General features: G+C 47.5%; 1 protein-coding gene across 1 annotated transcript in view; it reads left to right on the forward strand.

The window, feature by feature from the left end:
• LOC147084213 (uncharacterized) overlaps window positions 1–16,790 on the forward strand; it is a 746,547-nt gene that overhangs the window by 345,206 nt on the left and 384,551 nt on the right. The gene's annotated exons all lie outside the window — the stretch shown is intronic.

Consider the following 16,790-nt stretch of genomic DNA (forward strand, 5'->3'; position numbering starts at 1 on the left):
AACACTGGGGATAACTCCCCTGCTCTTTCCCACATTACAACAGTGACTAATTCATAGTAGTACTTCATTGGCTGTAAAGCACTTCAAGACATCTGGTGGTCATGAAAGCACTATACAAATGCAAGTCTTTCTCTCAGAGATGCCGGGAACATAGGGTCTGATGAAAGGGTGGAACTGAAAGAAATCAGTATTTGTAGGGAAATGGTGTAAGGAAATTTGATGGGACTGAAGACCGATAAATCCCCATGGCCTGATAGTTTACATCCTAGGGTACTTCAGGAAGTGGCCCTAGAAATAGTAGATGCATTGCTGGTCATCTTCCAACATTGGATGGAATCTGGAACAGTACCCATGGATTGGAGGGTAGCTAATGTTACCCCACTATTCAAAAAAGGTGGTAGAGAAAAAGCGGGGAATTATAGACCGGTAAGCCTGACATCGGTAGTGGTGAAAATGCTAGAGTCCATTATAAAAGATGTAATAGCAGAGCACTTGGAAAGCAGTGACAGGATCGGACAAAGTCAACATGGATTTACAAAAGGTAAATCATGCTTGACTAATCTACTGGAATTTTTTGAGGATGTAACTGGTAAAATAGATAAGGGAGAACCAGTGGATGTGGTGTATTTGGACTTTCAGAAGGCTTTTGATAAGGTCCCGCATAAGAGATTAGCGTGTAAAGTTAACGCACATGGGATTGGGGGCAAGGTATTGACTTGGATAGAGAACTGGTTGGCAGACAGAAAGCAAAGAGTTGGAATAAATGGGTTGTTTTCCGAGTGGCAGGCAGTGATTAGTGGGGTACCACAAGGATCGGTCCTAGGACCCCAGCTTTTCACAATATATATTAATGATCTGGATGAGGGAATTGGATGTAATATCTCCAAATTTGCAGACGACACAAAGCTGGGTGGGAGGGTATGCTGTGAGGAGGATGTCGTGAAACTCCAGTACGATTTGGACAGGTTGGGTGATTGGGCAGAAACATGGCAAATGCACTATAATGTGGATAAATGTGAGGTTATCCACTTTGGTGGCAAAAACAGCAAGGCAGATTATTTTTTGAATGGCAATAGATTGGGAGAAGGGGAAGTGTAAAGAGACCTGGGTGTTCTTGTGCACCAGTCGCTGAAGGTAAGCATGCAGGTGCAGCAGGCAGTTAAGAAGGCAAATGGTATATTGGCCTTCGTAGCAAGAGGGTTCGAGTACAGGAACAAGGATGTCTTGCTGCAGTTGTACAGGGCATTGGTGTGACCGCACCTTGAGTATTGTGTGCAGTTTTGGTCGCCTTATCTGAGGAAGGACATTCTTGCCATGGAAGGAGTGCAGCGAAGATTCACCAGGCTGATACCTGGGATGGCAGGAATGACGTATGAGGAGAGTTTGTGTCGATTGGGCTTATACTCACTGGAGTTTAGAAGAATGAGAGGGGATCTCATTGAAACTTATAAAATTCTAACAGGACTGGACAGACTAGATGCAGGAAGGATGTTTCTGATGGCCGGGGAGTCCAGAACCAGGGGTTATAGTCTAAGGATAAGGGGTATGCCATTTAGGACTGAAATGAGGAGGAATTTCTTCACCCAGAGAGTGGTGAACCTGCGGAATTCTCTGCCACAGAGGGCGGTGGAGGCCAGTTCATTAAATATATTCAAGAAGGAGTTGGATATATTTCTTAAGGCTAAAGGAATCAAGGGATATGGGGAGAAGGCAGGGACAGGGTACTGAATTTGGATGATCAGCCATGATCTCATTGAATGGCGGAGCAGGCTCGAGGGGCCGAATGGCCTACTCCTGCTCCTATCTTCTATGTTTCTATGTTTCTTTCTTGAAAGAGTGCCATGGGATCTTTTACATCCACCTGAGAGAGCAGACAGGACCTCAGTTTAATGTCTCATCCGAAAGACGGCACCTCCGACAGTGCAGCACTCCCACAGCACTGACTGGAGTGTCAGCCTGGATTTTGGTGCTCAAGTCTCTGGAGTGGGACTTGAACCCACAACCTTCTGACTCAGAGGCGAGACTGCTACCCACTTTTTTTTTATGAATATACTTTATTGAACATTAAGAAGATTTACAACATCTTGATCATTTCACTGTATGATACAAATCAATTCCGCCGCTCTGCACAGCCATTCCGCCACCACATTTTAACATCAAAACCTGAAGTTTAATTTGTCACCTGTAACATATATTAATCGATTGTACTTTAAAAATTGGTTGTAAAATACTGTCCTTAAATTCCTTTCTGAATAAAACATCCACAGAGCCTTATAATGATCTTTTAGCTTATATTTACAATACTCTTTTAGATTGATTCTCCTCCCCTTAAAAAACGGAGCATTCCTTCTTTGCACAATCACGAATCTAGTCAAACTGAACATTAAATTAATTGCCGCTCCGCTGGACTCGGGCAGACTCTCCTGCAAACCCCATCTCAAAATTGAGTCCCACAGGATTCCCATTCTCGCTCTTCGGTCCCCACCCAGCAAAAAAGCTTCACACAACTGTCGAACATAGTGCTTAAAGTCATTTAACTGCGGACATAACACCAGTAAATGGGACAGAGTCTCATCCTGTGTCCCACACATTGGGCAAGTTGCCGCCTCCACTCGTCCAATCTTGCACAAGACCGTCATGGTAAAAATCCAGTTATGTGCCAATTTGAAATCCAGTTCAATCCATTCTGGGCATTTAAAATTCGCCCACACCCCCTTCCAAATCCTGTTGAAATCCAGCTGTGGGTATATACTCTGCCAAAACTCCTGACCAGCAGGTGTCTTGAATCTCCATTCTCTGAATACCTCATAGAAATCTCGAGTATTACAGTTGTCAAATTGGACCAACTCCCCCCCTTTCTCCAGTACGAAGCTTGGAAAAGCAGGACGCATTTTACTTCCTTTGGAGATTTCCGCATTTATTTCTTCCATCCAATCCTGTGGCATTGCCCTCACAATCTTCTCATACATAATTCCTATTGCTTTTTCCTCTACCTCCTGATCCTCCTCCCACACCTTGGCCTAGAAATTCAGTTAAGGCCCGCCAGCAGGCTAACGCCCAAAAGTTAGCGCTGCGCGCGGAGCCAGTTGCGCGCACCAGAAATTCACTTTTAGCGCCCCTAGTCGGAACCAGGCGCTGTTCCAGGGTGTGCCCGCCTCCGCTTGGGGCGCTAAAAGGTGCGGCAGGCTGGGGTACTGCAGGCCTCCTCCTTCTCTTAAGGAGGAGCTGCCTGCAGCCATGAGATCGCCGCTGGATTCTGCCGGCAAATGAGGCCGGCACCACGGAGAAGTGCCGGGCTCGCGGGAATCAGCCACCAATGTCACGGGGGGGGTGTAGGAGGCCGGGGAGGGAGGTGCGGGCAGGCGGCCGCCGAAAAAGCGGCCGGCCGCACCTCCACCTTAAAGCGCCCCAGTAGCGCAGCAGTACGGCCCCGTTTTTCAAATGCTGTTTGCGGCCACTGCAGAAGAGGCGGCCGCAACTAAATATGGGGTTTGGCCCGGAAGCGGGGCAGTACCGGGGCACTGCGCACACCGATGACGTCATCGGTGTCGGCGCAGCGCTACCGGCTACCGCCGCCATTACCACAGCGCTGAATATCAGCGCACCCTCTTACACTGGCGCAGAAACCCTCTTTGGGCGAAAAGTGGGCGAAAAGCCTACTGAATTTCTAGGCCCATGTCCCTCACTATCGCTTCCGGCAACCAACCTGGAATCGCCTCGTATAATACATCTTTCACAGATATAATCCCAGCTTTTATAAAAGCTTCATTAAATAAAACCTCTCCTTCGATGTTGACCCACCTGTTCAAAAATAAAGGCTGTTCTAAACATTCCTCAGCCCCCTTGGGCATAAACTGCACACTTTTTAAAAATTGGGCCCAAGTCTCTACAACCGCCTTATAAAACCTAGGGAGAAGTTTAATCGATTTCAAAAACATATTATTGTATTCCATATACAATATCCCCTGCCCTCCTATCCCACTTCGTTTTAAAAAATGCTCAAAACAACTCTTCCAAAAACTTGTATTTGACTTCTGAAGAAATCTCTTAACCCATTTGATTCTAAAGGATTTTTTCTTCATATCAATATCTGGGAAATTGAGTCCTCCCTGATTTCTCCGTCCAATGATGGTATTGTAATTCACCAAGGCTGGTTTCCCTTCCCATAAAAACCTCACACAAGCCTCTCAGATGGACTTTTCCACCCACTCAGGAATATCCTCCACCGTCAATAAGTATCATAGCTTAGATAGCAGGAGGGCAGACACCACTGTCGCTCTTCCTTGCAGTTTCAACCACCTTCTTTCCCATCTTCCCAAAATCTGTTTAATTTTCATAACCTTCGGTTCCCAATTTAATCGATCCACTTCTTCCCTGTCTTTCTTGCACCCCATATGCACCCCCAGAACTTCCAAAACCTCCACCACCTTAAAGGGACATTCCCCCAACCATTCCCCCCTACCCCACCCTGCAACCAGGCATTGGGACTTACTATAATTCACTCTGGCACCTGAAGCTGTACAATATTCCTCCACTACATCCATAGCTTTCCTCACTGACTCCCCATTTCTCAATGTTAAGGTTGTGTCATCTGCATATTGGTGTATCACCGACACCAGCCCGGAACTGGGTACCACAATCCCAACTACACCTTGTTTCTTTCGCATCATGTAACCTAATGGTTCTGCTACCAATGTGTACAACAATGGGGACAGGAGACAACCCTGTCTCACTGATCTCTGTATCGGAAAATACTTGGATAAAAAACCATTACATTTAACACAGCTAAATATGTTTGAATAAAAAATCCTTATTCACTGAATGAAATTTTCCTTGAAACCAAATGCTTCCAAAATCTTCAATAAAAACTCACGAGAGACCCTATCAAAGGCTTTCTCTTGATCTATCTTTAATACATAAGCCTCCCTCCCACTCTCTTCCATGAGTTCTATCGTATCTCGGATTGAGACCACAGATTCTGCGATGTCCCGGCCTATGACTCCATAGGACTGAGAGGGCCAAACTATCTCCGGTAACACCTCCTTCAAACGATTTGCCATAACCCTCGCCAAGATCTTATAATCCACATTTAATAGTGTGATGGGCCTCCAATTCTTCAGATCCCGTCTATCCCCTTTATTTTTATATAAGCTAAGCTTATGATCCCTCTCCTCATAGATGGGGCCAGGCTTCCCTCAATTTTAATTTCCTTAAAAACTTCTAAGAGCAATGGACTTAAAATCTCGCAAAATTCCTTATAAAATTCTGCACTTAGTCCATCGGACCCTGGGCTTTCCCCCCCCTTCATTCCACTTATTGCTACTTTTATTTTTGCTAATCCTATTTCTTTGTCACACATGCTTCTCTCATCCTCCTTTAAACCCTCTTCAATAAAAGCACTAACCTTCTCCATCGCCAAATTGGAAATGTCTTCTTTAGTACATAACTCTTGATAAAAGCTGCTAGCTGCCTCTAAAATCTCCCCACTTTCATGAATGATCTTCTCCCCAACCTTCAACTCTTCAATTAACGATAATCTCTGTTGCAGCTTCTCTTGCTCTAGAAAATATCTAGTGCATCTTTCGCCCTCCGATGCATCTCTAGCCTTTGCACGGAGAATGGCCCCCTTGCATTTTTCAGCTTGCAATAATTCCCACTCTTCCTTTAGCACCCGGAACTTAGTCTCCGCTCCCTTATCCCCTCCGTCAACTGCTTTACAGACATCCATAAACCTTTTGTTTATATTCTCTTCTCGATGCCGGTTAGCTGCCGCCCTCTTTATCCCATAACGTACCGAAAAAACTTTTACCTCATATTTGAAATTGTCCCACCAAACTCTTCTTTCTTTCAAAAACAAAAGTTCCTTCTGAGCATTCTTTATTATATTTATAATCCCTTCTTTACAAGCACTTTCCTTCAGGTATTGATTGTTTAAAATCCACACCCCTGAACCGATCTTAACTCTGCTGTTCCTAATTCTAAGAACCAAAGCCGAGTGATCACTAAAAAATACTTTTTTATAATAAATCTCCATCACCTCTGAACTTAACCCTTCCCGCATTAACACAAAATCTATTCGGCTCTGTTTTAAAACATCACCCACCCAACTTGCTCTGGAGAACTCCCTTTTTATGGGGTTCCGGTCCCTCCATAAGTCTCTCAAATTTAAATTTGCCATCATTTTTATAATCATCCCTCTGGAGTTATCCTCTTTAAAGGTCATCTGGGCTGAAATGTCCATCCAAGATAAAAATACATTAAAATCCCCCACAATACAAGGATTTTCCACCTCTGCCACTTCAGTGAATAACCCCCGAAAAAACTCGCGACGCTTGCAATGGTCGTTCGGTGCATAGATATTAAAAAGATCGCAATTAAATCCCTCCAATTTTACCCTTAGCCGTAAAAATCTTCCCTCAGTGTCCTTGTCCACCAAGGCAACGTTCTCTTCTATGGACGGACTCACCAAAACAGCCACCCCTCTACGGTTATTGTTTGCACAACTTGCAAACACCTCTCCCTTCCAAACCTTCTGAACTCTTTCTAGAATACCCTCATCCCAAAAGGTTTCTTGCAGACTCAACAAGTCCGTGCCTTTAAAACCCTGCAACAACTGCTGCAATTTCTTCTCACCCCTCAGTCCGTTCACATTGATCGAGACCAATGTAATCATGGCTCCAAAGAAGGGAAGTATGCCCAATAATCTCCCCATCATTTAATCTCTGGCTCTTCCCTCCTCTCATGCTCCTTCTCAACTTTTTGGGCAGCTGTTGCTTTTTCCTGCAGCCTCCGGCTCTTTTTCCCCTCCCGTTTGACCCCTCCCTGCTGTTTCAGCCTCTTCCTTGCCTTAACTTTGGGCCCAGGAGCTACCCCTTCTCCCTCCTTCTGCCCTCACGAACCTTTCCCTTTCCACATGATGCCACCCCATCCCCGACTTCCATGTCTCTGTCCCCCTCTAATTCCTCACACTCAAGCTCTTCTGCAACCCCCTGTGCCTGCTCCCCGTCAGATACATAATCCTGCTCCCCGTCAGATACTTCATCTCCCATAGAGAGTCTTCCTGCTATCGCTGTTTCTCCCACTGTGCCACCCCCTTTGACCACATCTCTACCTCTGACCCTTGCACCTTGTTCCCTCACTCCATGGGACAATGGCACACCTAAATTGTTCCCTTCTGACGCCTCTATCTTGCCGATCCCATTCTGCTGTCCCTTTAAGGCTCCTGCCTCTTGCACCCTCTCCCCGCCCTGCCCCCTCCCGCTCACCAAGATATCCAACTCCCCGCCTCTCCCTCCGGAGCACCCACATCCACCACACACCCCGCTCCCACCTCCTCTCCCCCCGCAGACACCAGACTCCCCAGGGGGAGCTGAACTACACTAAGGCTCGAGTCTGCACTCGACCCTTGCTGCCCGCTGCTGTCTTTATTCTCCTCCATAGCACTCGCAATGTTTTCCGCCATCTCCATCTCGATCTCCGCTCCGCCAACCTCTGCCTCTTCCTGTGCTCCCTTTTCCTTCATTTTACCGGCTGTGTCCTCCGACTGCACCGCACCTCCGGCCATTCCACACTCCTCTCCTGCTCCTTCTCCCATCTCCTCATCACTCATTTCGCTCCCTTCCACCACACACTCACAGCGGGCGGGGCCTTTACGACACACCCCACAGCTCTCCGCCTTGCAGCTCCGTGCGATATGTCCCAGCTAACCGCAATTGTAACAATACAAATCAGGACAGTTTCTTACGAGATAGTCATGCCCCAGACAATAGCAACACACCTTTACTTGGTTATCATGCAGCACACGAAAGTACTGTACTCCTTCCAGTGTCTCAAACTTCATACTGTAAGGCAAAGACCTCACCCCCTCTGGGAACCGCACCTTTACATATCGGTTTCCGTCTGCTACCACCACCGTATTTTCTTTACCAAACCTCCTGAGGTCCCGGCCCAAATCTTTGGGCCTTTTTATTCCCCTTCCCACCACAGTTTCTTCCCTAATAAAATTCCTCTCGGGAATATTGTCCTCTGAGGGGCCCGGCACTCCGGACCCCTCAGCAGCCATCTGGCTGTTTTTTGTGGGCCAAAAAGGCCCTAAAACCTGAAAACCACACCCCAAAACTCACCACCAACTTTTTACAAAACTTCCTCCAACACCCAGCTGCAATTAGGCAACCAGCCACACCTGGCTCACTCCTAGCCCCTCCCACCTAGAGAGTGCTGCCCACTGAGCCCCAGCTGGCACAAGGGAGAGAAGACAAGAAAAGATTAGTGGGTAATGTAAAAGGGAACCCAAAAATCTTTTATAAACATCTGAAAAGTAAAAGGATAGTTAAAGGAATGGTGGGGCCGATTAGGGACCAAATAGGAGCTCATCATACGGAGGCAGAGGGCGTGGCTGAGGTACTGAATGAGTACTTAGCATCTGTCTTCACAAAAGAAGAGGATGAAGTTAATGTCACAGTAGAGGAGGGGGGGAGTAGAGAAATTGGATAAAAATGGATAGAAAGGAGGTGCTAAATAGGTTGTCATCACTCAAAGTTAACAAGTCACCCAGTCCAGGTGGATGCATCCTAGATTGCAGAGGGAAGCTAGGGTGGAGATAGCAGAAGCTCCGACCACAATCTTTCAATCTCCCTCAGATATATGGGAGTGGTGCCAGAGGACTGGAGGATTGCAAATGTTACACCCTGTTTAAAAAAAGGGAAGAGGGATAAACCTGGTAACTACAGGCCAATCAGTCTAATGTCAGTGGTGTAGGTGGGCATCCTTTACCTGGTTTACGGTAATTTACCTGGTCAGGCAGCCTATGCCACTGCACTGTGGCCAATTCCAATCAGCGGTTTCGAATCGCTAAAACCCCCCCCTCCAGTTCTGACTGGAGGAACTTATAATTAATGATATATTAAAAACAGACAAATGGCCTGGATGCAAGAAAGTCAAATTTTATTGAAACTAAAGAAACTACACCACACAATCAAAGTAATCACGGTAAAATTGCTTAACAGGGGAAGGCAGACGGCAAAAACGAGGGATAATTGGCTACAATGTTAACCTTACAATCCTAGCAACATTTCCCTTAAATTACCACCCCTTTACTTCTCACTAGATTATCTTGCTAGTGGGTCAAAACCTTGCTCACCTGCAGTCCAAAGAGTAAGAGACAAAAAAGGGGGCAGAGGACTTCCTGAGCTTAATCTTTATACCCTGGGAGTCTTCGTCTACGATGTGGATTAATATTTCCCGATCTTCGGGGGCTGAGGGGATTTTGCGGCCCCTACAGTGGTGGGTGAACGACTAGAGACCATTGTCAAGGACAAAATTAATTCTCACTTGGAGAAGCATGGATTAATAAGGGGCAGCCAGTATGGATTTGTTAAAGGTAAATCGTGTCTGATTAACCTGATTGAGTTATCTGATGAAGTAACAGAGGGTTGATGAATGTAAGAAGTCACACAACACCAGGTTATAGTCCAACAGCTTTATTTGAAATCACAAGCTTTCGGAGCGCTGCTCCTTCTTCAGGTGAAGTGGAGAAATGCATAAAGACAGAGAATCATGTCAGATGCTTACAGGTAACCTTTCCAACTGCCATTTATCACACCTCGGCAGAGAGATAATCACAGCAGTCAAAGGAGGGTCGCTGCCCTAAGCTTGACATGTATGCTCAAGCTGTCAGGAGATGCATCAACGCCAGATTCATCAACCGCACTCACAAGACAGTCCAGAATGTCACCCGAGCACAACGCAATGCCATCCACGCTCTCAAGACCAACTGCAACATCGTCATCAAACCAGCAGACAAAGGAGGTTCCATCGTCATACAGAACAGAACGGACTATTGCAAAGAAGTATACCGACAACTGGACAACCAGGAACACTACAGACAGTTACCCGCAGATCCGACCAAAGAACACACCCGCCAACTCAACAGACTGATCAAAACCTTCGATCCAGACCTTCAAAGCATCCTACATGCTCTCATCCCACGTACTCCCCGCGTGGGAGACTCCTACTGCCTCCCAAAGATACACAAAGCCAACACACCTGGACGTCCTATCGCATCAGGCAACGGAACCCTGTGTGAGAACCTCTCTGGATATGTCGAGGGCATCCTGAAACCCATCGTACAGGGAACCCCCAGCTTCTGTCGCGACACTACAGACTTCTTACAGAAGCTCAGCACCCACGGACCAGTTGAACCAGGAACACTCCTCGCCACGATGGACGTCTCGGCACTCTACACCAGTATCCCCCACGATGATGGCATCGCTGCGACAGCCTCAGTACTCAACACCAACAACAGCCAATCTCCAGACGCCATCCTACAACTCATCCGCTTCATCCTTGACCACAATGTCTTCACCTTCGACAACCAGTTCTTTACCCAAACACACGGAACAGCCATGGGGACCAAATTCGCACCCCAATACGCAAACATCTTCATGCACAAGTTCGAGCAAGACTTCTTCGCTGCACAGGATCTCCAACCAATGCTATACACCAGATACATCGACGACATTTTCTTCCTATGGACCCACGGCGAAGAATCACTGAAAAGACTACACGATAACATCAACAAGTTCCATCCCACCATCAAACTCACCATGGACTACTACTCAGAATCGGTCTCATTCCTGGACACACGAATCTCCATCAAAGACGGACACCTCAGCACTTCACTCTACCGCAAGCCCACGGACAACCTCACGATGCTTCACTTCTCCAGCTTCCACCCTAACCACGTCAAAGAAGCCATCCCCTATGGACAAGCCCTGCAAATACACAGGATCTGCTCAGACGAGGAGGAACGCGATGGACACCTACAGACACTGAAAGACGCCCTTGTAAGAACGGGATATGACGCTCGACTCGTCGATCGACAGTTCTGACGGGCCACAGCGAAAATTCGCATAGGCCTCCTCAGAAGACAAACACGGGGCACAACCAACAGAGTACCCTTCGTCGTCCAGTACTTCCCCGGAGCGGAGAAACTACGCCATGTTCTTCGCAGCCTTCAACATGTCATCGATGACGACGAACACCTCGCTAAGGCCATCCCCACGCCTCCACTACACACTTTCAAACAGCCGCCTAACCTCAAACAGACCATCGTTCGCAGCAAATTACCCAGCTTTCAGGAGAACAGCGACCACGACACCACACAACCCTGCCACAGCAACCTCTGCAAGACATGCCAGATCATCAACACAGATACCATCATCACACGTGAGGACACCACCCACCAGGTACATGGTACATACTCATGTGACTCGGCCAACGTTGTCTACCTCATACGTTGCAGGAAAGGATGCCCCGGAGCATGGTACATCGGCGAGACCATGCAGACACTGCGACAACGGATGAACGGACACCGCGCAACAATCACCAGGCAGGAGTGTTCCCTCCCAGTCGGGGAACACTTCAGCAGTCAAGGACATTCAGCCTCCGATCTTTGGGTAAGCATTCTCCAAGGCGGCCTTCGAGACTCACGACAACGCAAAATCGTCGAGCAGAAACTGATAGCCAAGTTCCGCACCCATGAGGATGGCCTCAACCGAGATCTTGGGTTCATGTCACGCTACATGTAACCCCACCTGACGCAGGGTCATCCAGACTCGAGTCGACATTGGCTTGTTCTCGCTACACAGATGCGGCCGGACCTGCTGTGATTTCCAGCCAAAAAAAATGTTTTTTGTCTGTTTTTTTGTTTTTCATACAGACCCCAGCATCTGCAATATTTGACCCCTTGTGACCCCACCTCATTGTTCTTTGATGTAATGTTTCCCTGACTGACCTGTTTGGACACCATTCACACCTTTGACTGCTGTGATTATCTCTCTGCCGAGGTGTGATAAATGGCAGTTGGAAAGGTTACCTGTAAACATCTGACATGATTCTCTGTCTTTATGCATTTCTCCACTTCACCTGAAGAAGGAGCAGCGCTCCGAAAGCTTGTGATTTCAAATAAAGCTGTTGGACTATAACCTGGTGTTGTGTGACTTCTTACATTTGTCCACCCCAGTCCAACTCCGGCATCTCCACACCAGGGTTGATGAAGGTAGTGCAGTAGATGTTATATATATGGACTTTCAAAAGGCATTTGATAAAATACCACATAAGAGACTTACACTGAAAATAGAAGCAGAGGGAATTAAAGGGCTGATGGTAATTTGGGTATATAATTGGCAAAGGGAGAGGAGGCAGTGAGCAGTGCTGAGGGATGTTTTTCGGACTGGAGGGAAGTATGCAGTGGGTTCCCCCAGGGGTCGGAATTAGGACCATTGCTTTTCTTGTTATATATAAATGACCTGGACTTGGGTATAGGTGAACAATTTCAAAGTTTACGGATGATACTATTTACTATGTTGCCAAGTTTTGTGAGTGTAGTAGTAGCAGACTTCAGAAGGACAGAGACAGACTGTGAAATGAGCAGACACAAGGCAGATGACATTAAATGAGGATAAGTGTGAAGTGATGCACTTTGGGAGAAACAACAGGGAGAGGCCGTATAATCTAAATGGGACTAGTTTGAGGGGGTGCAAGAGCAGAGGGACCTGGGGGTCCATATTCACAAGTCTTTGAAAGTGCCACGGCAAGTTGGTGAGGCGGTTCAGAAAGCGTATGGGATACTTGGCTTTGTCAATAGGGCCATTGAATACAAAAACAAGGAAGTTACACTAAACCTTTACAAATCACTAGTTAGGAACATAGGACAGGAGGAGGCCATTCAGTCCCTCGAGCCTGTTCCGCCATTCAATGAGATCATGGCTGATCTGTGACCTAACTCCATACACCCGCCTTTGGCCCATATCCCTTAATACCTTTGGTTAACAAAAACCTATCAATCTCAGATTTAAAATTAACAATTGATCGAGCATCAATTGCTGTTTATGGAAGAGAGTTCCAAACCTCTACCACCCTTTGTGTGTAGACGTGTTTCCTAATTTCACTCCTGAAAGGTCTGGCTCTAATTTTTAGACTCTGCCCCCAGTCCTAGAATCCCCAACCAGCGGAAATAGTTTCTCTCTATCTACCCTATCTGTTCCCCTTAATATCCTGAAAACTTCGATCAGATGACCTCTTAATCTTCTAAATTCCAGGGAATACAACCCTAATTTGTGTAATCCCTCCTCGTAACTTAACCCTTGAAGTCCAGGTATCATTCTGGTAAACCTACGCTGCACTCCCTCCAAGGCCAATATATCCTTCCTAAGGTGTGATGCCCAGAACTGCTCACAGTGCTCCAGGTGTGGTCTAACCCGGGTTTTGTACAATGCAGGGTTTTGGCCTCAGCTGGAGTCTTGTGTACAGTTCTGGGCACCACACTTTAGGAAGGATGTCAAGGCCTTGGAGAGGGTGCAGAGGAGGTTGACCAGGATGGTACCAGGGATGAGGGACTTCAGTTATGTGGAGAGATTGGAGAAGCTGGGATTGTTCCCCTTAGAGCAGAGAAGGTTAAGAGGAGACCTAATAGAGGTGTTCAAAATGATGAGGGGATTTGATCCGAGCAAGTAGGGAGAAACTGTTCACTCTGGCAAGTGGGTCGGTAACCAAAGATCACAGATTTAAAATAGTTGCTAAAAGAACTAGAGGGGAAATGAGGAGAATTGTTTTCATACAGAGGGTTGTTCAGATCTGGAACGCACCATCTGAAAGGATGCTGGAATCAGGTTCCACAGGAACTTTCAAACAGTAACTGGACAAGTCCTTGAAGAGGACTAGTTTGCAGAGATCTGGGGATAAAGCTGGGGAGTGGGACTAAATTGGACAGCTCTTTCAAAGACACGATGGGCCGAATCACCTCCTTCTGTGCTGTTAGATTCAATGATCAGTGTGAAGTCGCTGGTGTCTCTTCAACTCCCCGGAGCTTTTAAAGCTCTTCCCACAGTCAGAACATTTAAAGGGCCTCTCGTCAGTGTGAACTCGCTGATGTGTCAGCAGGTTGGATGACTGAGTGAATCCCTTACCACACACGGAGCAGGTGAACGGCCTCTCCCCAGTGTGTAGGTGTTGGTGTCTCTTGAGCTCCCAGGAGCTTTTAAAACTCTTCCCACAGTCAGAACATTTAAAGGGCCTCTCGTCAGTGTGAACTCGCTGATGTCCCTTCAGCTCCCCGGAGCTTATAAAGCTCTTCCCACAGTCAGAACATTTAAAGGGCCTCTCGTCAGTGTGAACTCGCTGGTGTACCAGCAGGTAGGAGGGCCGAGCGAATCCCTTCCCACACACGGAGCAGGTGAACAGTCTCTCCCCAGTGTGTAGGTATTGGTGTCTCTTCAGATCCCTGGAGCTTTTAAAGCTCTTCCCACAGTCAGAACATTTAAAGGGCCTCTCATCAGTGTGAACTCGCTGGTGTGTCAGCTGGTGGGATGACCGAGTGAATCCCTTCCCACACACGGAGCAGGTGAACGGTCTCTCCCCAGTGTGAACTCGCTGGTGTCTCTTCAGCTCCCTGGAGCTTTTAAAGCTCTTCCCACAGTCAGAACATTTAAAGGGCCTCGCGTCAGTGTGAACTCGCTGATGTGTCAGCAGGTGGGATGACCGAGTGAATTCCTTCCCACACACAGAGCAGGTGAACGGTCTCTCCCCAGTGTGAACTCGTTGATGTGCCAGCAGGTTGGATGACACAGTGAATCCCTTCCCACACACGGAGCAGGTGAACGGCCTCTCCCCAGTGTGTAGGTGTTGGTGTTTCTTGAGCGCCCCGGAGCTTTTAAAACTATTCCCACACTCAGAACATTGCATGAGTCTCTCCCCAGTGTGAACTCGCTGGTGTCCCTTCAGCTCCCCGGAGCTTTTAAAGCTCTTCCCACAGTCAGAACATTTAAAGGGTCTCTCGTCAGTGTGAACAAGTTGGTGTTGCTTTAGTTCCCCGGGGCTTTTAAAGATCTTCCCACAGTTAGGACACTGAAATGGTCTCTCATCAGTGTGAACAAGTTGGTGTAGCTTTCGTTCCTTGGGGCTTTTAAAGCTCTTCCCACAGTCAGAACATTGAAATGGTCTCTCATCAGTGTGAACAAGTTGGTGTAGCTTTAGATCCTTGGGGCTTTTAAAGCTCTTCCCACAGTCAGAACATTGAAATGGTCTCTCATCAGTGTGAACAAGCTGGTGTCCCTTCAGATACTGAGCGCTTTTAAAGCTCTTCCCACAGTCAGAACATTGACATGGTCTCTCATCAGTGTGAACAAGTTGGTGTCCCTTCAGATACTGAGTGCTTTTAAAGCTCTTCCCACAGTCAGAACATTGAAATGGTCTCTCATCAGTGTGGACAAGTTGGTGTAGCTTTAGTTCCCCGGGGCTTTTAAAGCTCTTCCCACAGTCAGAACATTGAAATGGTCTCTCCTCAGTGTGAACTCCCTGGTGTGTTTGCAGGTGGGATGAACAAACAAATCCCTTTCCACACACGGAGCAGGTGAACGGACTGTCCCTGGTGTGACTGCGCCGTTGAACTTTCAATGCAGACGGGGAACTGAAGGCCTTCCCGCCGTCCCCACCTTTACCCGGTTTCTCCCTGGTGTGACGGTGCACGTGTCTCACCAGGTCAGGCGATCGGCTGAATCCGCGTCCACACACTGAACACGTGTGCGGTTTGTCATCGCTGCGATCGCTGCTCTCTCCTTCCATGTGCAAAGGCCGATGATATTCAGGTCCTGATGAATCCAGCGACCCTGTCGGATCTTGACGTGATGTTTGGTCTGAGCTTCCCGCCTGTAACTGCTCCACTTCTATAACCCTGTAAATTGAGATCAGAAAAGGATCAGACAAACTGTTGTTTAATTTTCCCCATTCCGAACCTAGGGGCAGTGAAGCTGATTTTCAGGCCCCAGCTGCTGCATAGGTTGGTTGAAAGGATCAGCAGTAATGGCGGCTGTAATACCCACAAGCCCCCCAGCTCTCCAGAAGCCACTCTGTTGACTCTGAGTCCCGCACAAGTGCTCATGGCCCCCGTGCTCTCCCTCCTGCTCGACAATCGCCCGTACCGATCGGTCTGCAACACGCATGCTCAGCACACAAAACCCCGCGGTTGGAACATCGGGCGTGCATGCGGAGCCGCAACATCTGGTACGCGTGAGCAGCTCAGGTGGGGGCGAGTCGGTGTTTCGCCTCAGCCGCCAGGGAGGTGCGCATGCGCAGGACGACCCAACATTCTTCCCGTCAGCAATCACTCCCTCGTTTCTTTAATAAAAACAGAAAATGCTGGAAATACTCAGCAGGTTAGGCAGCATCTGTGAAGATAGAAACAGAGTTAACGTTTCAGGTCGATGACCATTCATCAGAACTGCTTGCTCTTTAGTGTCAGCCAGTGGCTCAGTGGGCAACACTCTCGCCTCTGAGTCAGAAAGTTGTGGGTTCATAGTCCCACTCCAGAGACTTGAGCACAAGAATCCAGGCTGACACTCCAGTGCAGTGCTGAGGGAGTGCGGCACTGTCGGAGGTGCCGTCTTTCGGATGAGATGTTAAATTGAGGCCCTGTTTGCTCTCTCAGGTGGATGTAAAAGATCCCATGGCATTGTTTCAGGAAAGAAAGACTTGCATTTATATAGTGCCACCAGATATCCTAAAGTGCTTTACAGCCAATGAAGTACTACAATGAAGTAGTCACTGTTGTAATGTGGGAAAGAGCAGGGGAATTATCCCCAGTGTCCGAGCCAATGTTTATCCTTCAATCAACATAAAAAATGATAGATTATCTGGTCATTATCACATTGCTGTTTGTGGGAGCTTGCTGTGCGCTAATTGACTGCCGCATTTCGTACATTACAATAGTGACTACATTGCAAAAGTACTTCATT

This window comes from Somniosus microcephalus, unplaced genomic scaffold, assembly GCF_052327205.1.
Source record: "Somniosus microcephalus isolate GS21.2 unplaced genomic scaffold, FLI_Smic_1.0 unresolved_chr9, whole genome shotgun sequence".
In the NCBI taxonomy this organism is placed as follows: Eukaryota; Metazoa; Chordata; class Chondrichthyes; order Squaliformes; family Somniosidae; genus Somniosus; species Somniosus microcephalus.